Source organism: Vanessa cardui, chromosome 10 (assembly GCF_905220365.1).
Source record: "Vanessa cardui chromosome 10, ilVanCard2.1, whole genome shotgun sequence".
In the NCBI taxonomy this organism is placed as follows: domain Eukaryota; kingdom Metazoa; phylum Arthropoda; class Insecta; order Lepidoptera; family Nymphalidae; genus Vanessa; species Vanessa cardui.
In genome coordinates, this window is record NC_061132.1 from 348,432 (window position 1) to 352,267 (window position 3,836).

The window sequence follows — 3,836 nt, forward strand, 5'->3', positions numbered from 1 at the left end:
GTGAAAGTTATGGAATGTTCCTGTAAATTTACTCTTCAGTTCTGTTTTAGATCATAGCACAGGTTTAGTAATTTACCAGAAAAACCCAGAGAGTATCTGTAAACTTGCTATAAGATTTGGGAAATCAAAAATTTATAATAATTTGTCGCTGTAGCCAAGTTCAGTCAATAGGGCGTAATCAATTGTAGTAATGGTGGATATGTTTTATTTTTGATGATATTATTGGAACAAATTTCTTTTACGAGACTTACAGTAGTGTGTAATGGTATGTACTCGCTTCGGCAGTACATATACTAAAATTGGAACGATACAGAGAAGATTAGCATGGCCCCTGCGCAAGGATGACACGCAAAATCGTGAAGCGTTCCACATTTTTTTTTTTTTTTTTGCGACGGGAGCCAGGGTGCTGGAGCTGCCGAGAGCACAGTCGGACCAGGCCGAAAAACTAGCCGATAAGCTCCGCACAGTGTTGGATGGGGTGGCCAGCGTCGTTCATCCCGTAAAAAAAGTGGACATTAAGGTGACGGGGCTAGATAACTCCGTCACCAAAGATAAGATTATCGCCGCAGTCGCCCGCGAGGGGAATTGTGCCCCTGAAGACCTAAGATGTGGAGAGATTGCACGTGGGCCCGGTTACATGGGTATGGTCCGCGTGACATGTCCAATAGCTGCGGCGAAGAAACTGTCTGACGCCGGTCGTCTCTTGGTTGGGTGGAGCTCGGCCAGGGTATGCGTGCTAGAGCAGCGCCCTTTGCGCTGCTACAAGTGCATGGGCCTTGGCCATACAAGGATATTATGCCCATTCAATGCGGATCGAGGGAACCTTTGCTTCCGGTGCGGCGTTGAAGGTCATAAATCGGCTGAATGCACCGGGAAGCTGCGCTGCGCGGTGTGCGCAGAAGCCGGAAAGCCCTCTGGGCACGTGATGGGGTCGAAAGAATGTAACCCCCCCATCACGAAAGGTAAGGTGGTCCTCGCTACCCAGACCACCAACAACGTCGGACGGCGCCAGGCCGAGGAGGAAGCTGCAATGTCAACATGAGTGCCGACTTCAGCTTCCTTCAGACTAATCTCAACCACTGCACCGGGGCTCAGGATCTACTGCTGCAGTCCATGGCGGAGTGGGGGATTGACCTGGCTGTGGCCTGCGAGCCCTATTACGTTCCTCCCTTAACTCATTGGGTAGGGGACGTGGACGGCACCGTGGCGGTCCTCGCGAGGAGTGGAACGGGGCCCCCCCTCTCACTCATCGAGAGGGGCTCGGGCTACGTAGTGGTGGGGTGGGGGAAGTACGTCATCGTCGGTACGTACTTCTCCCCTAACCGCAGCCTGGCTGAGTTCGAGACATATCTCGGCTTTGTCAGAGCTGCGGTGGCCAGGCAGTCGCCGAAACCGACACTGGTTCTCGGTGACTTAAACGCGAAGTCTCGTGCCTGGGGCAACCCCGCTACGAATCCGCGAGGGAGGGCCGTTCAAGTGTGGGCCCTGCTCTCCAACCTGTCCCTTCTCAACAGGGGGCAGGTTCACACCTGCGTTCGCCAACAGGGGGGTTCCGTGGTGGACGTATCGTTCGCCACCCCTGTGGTGGCTCGCACAGTGCGGAACTGGAGAGTAGAGGAGGAGGCGGAGACTCTATCGGATCACCGCTACATCCGATTCGAGATCTCCACCTCTCGCAGGCCGGCGGAACCCCAGAGGGTGCCGACCACGCTGCCGAGATGGTCTCTCGGCCAGGTCGATTGAGAGCTGGTCAAGGAGGCCGCCATCGTGCAGCGGTGGGGTTCCGCAGGGAGGAGGGAGGGCGCAAACGCAGAGGAGCTGGCGGGCCGCATGCGCAGTTCACTCAAGAAGATCTGTGATGCGGCCATGCCTCGGACCCGGCGCAGAGTAAAGCGCCGGCACGTCTATTGGTGGTCGCCCGAAATCGCCGACCTTCGGGCGACGTGCTGCCGGGCGCGGAGGGCCTATGTCCGCTGTCGAAGGCGCAACGGCTTCGACACGGATATGGAGGGAAAGTTGCTAGACATTTATCGCCAGTTGAAAAAAGATCTGCAGCTGGCGATAAGGAAGGCTAAAGAGGAGGCCAGGGAGGAGCTTCTGGCGGGTCTCAATCGAGACCCGTGGGGGCGTCCGTACCGCGGTGTGCGCGGGAAGTTCCGCACCCAAGGCGCCCCTCTCACCGAGACGCTGCCGCCGGAACTCCTTCTACGCCTGGTCGGGGAACTCTTTCCCCACCCAGGCGAGCATGTCCCTCCACAGATGGCCCCCAGCTCCGTGACCGAAGACGCAGTGGCTTCACCATTGATCACGGAGCGGGAAATGGAGATGGCCCTCGGTCGCTTGAAGGCCAAGAAGACAGCGCCGGGTCCGGACGGGGTTCCTGGGCGTGTTCTATGCGACGCCCTGGAATACCTAGGTGCAAGGCTTCGGGAGCTGTTCGACGAGTGTCTGTGCAGTGGGCAGTTTCCGAAGCCTTGGAAAGAAGGGAAATTGGTCCTGTTGCCGAAGGAAGGTCTGCCGTTAGATTCCCCTTCGGCATACAGGCCAATCGTGCTGCTGAACGAGACTGGAAAACTCTTCGAGAAGATCCTCGCAGCCCGTCTCGTTCAGCACCTCGAGGAGGTCGGTCCGGGTCTCTGCAGGCTCAGTACGGGTTCAAGGCAGGCCGGTCGACGGTCGACGCCTTGGACGCTCTGAAGACTCGGACGACGGAAGCGGTGGCCCAGGGGCAAGTCGTCCTGGCGGTTTCGCTCGACGTGGCTAACGCCTTCAACAGTCTCCCCTTTGAGACTATACGGGAGGCACTTCGATATCATGAGGTGCCGTCTTATCTCAGGAGGCTGTTGGAGGCGTACCTCCAGGACAGGGAGATCCTCTGGGCGGGGGTCGATGGGAGGCTCATCCGGCATCGAGTGAGCTGCGGCGTTCCACAGGGGTCGGTTCTCGGCCCAATTCTGTGGAATGTCGGTTTCGACTGGCTCCTGCGGGCTCCCGTCCTTCCCGGGATGGGGGTGTTGTGTTACGCTGACGACACCCTCGTCACAGCGATTGGGCGGGACTTCCGGGAGGCGGCTCGCCTCGCCGAAGTCGGAACGGCTCTCACTGTGGACCGCATGGAAATGCTGGGCTTGAGGGTCTCCATATCCAAAACGGAGGCCCTCCTCTTCCACGGTCCACGGAAAGGACCCCCACGAGGTGCGAGTATCACCGTCCACGGGACGGTGATCAAGGTGCAGGCCCAGATGAAGTATCTGGGCCTGATCCTGGACGGTCGATGGGGCTTCGGGCAGCATTTTATCCATCTCGGCCCGAGGCTCATCAAAGCCGCCGCCGCTCTTGGTCGCCTCCTTCGGAATGTGGGGGGGCCGGGGTCACTATGCCGGCGTCTCTATTTCGGCGTAGTGAGGTCGATGGCGCTGTACGGTGCCCCGATCTGGATAGATGCCCTCACCACTAAAAATCGGGCCCTGCTGCGCAAGCCGCAGAGGGTCATAGCGGTGAGAGGCATCAGAGGGTACCGTACGGTGTCGTGGACTGCGGCGACACTTCTCGCGGGCGATCCGCCCTGGGAGCTCCAGGCGGAGGTGCTCGCGGAAGTGTACCGGTTCCGGGTCGAGGCGAGGGACCGCGGCGAACGCCCAGGGTCGGCGGAGATCGGGCGGATCAGGGCTCTAGCCCAGCAAGCCCTGATCGTCCGATGGCAGGAAGATCTGGGGTCACCCACGGCGGGCCTAGCGACAGTGGAGGCGATCCGTCCCCACTTGAGTCGCTGGGTCGAGAGGAAGCACGGCACACTGTCGTACAGAATGACGCAGGTACTTACTGGACACGGATGC

The 3,836-nt window shown here is 59.0% G+C and overlaps 1 non-coding gene across 1 annotated transcript; it reads left to right on the forward strand.

The window, feature by feature from the left end:
* Positions 1–269: 269 nt before the first annotated feature.
* On the forward strand, positions 270–376 carry LOC124533303. The gene has a single exon (XR_006966690.1). It is a non-coding gene; the product is annotated as a U6 spliceosomal RNA (small nuclear RNA).
* Positions 377–3,836: the final 3,460 nt, after the last annotated feature.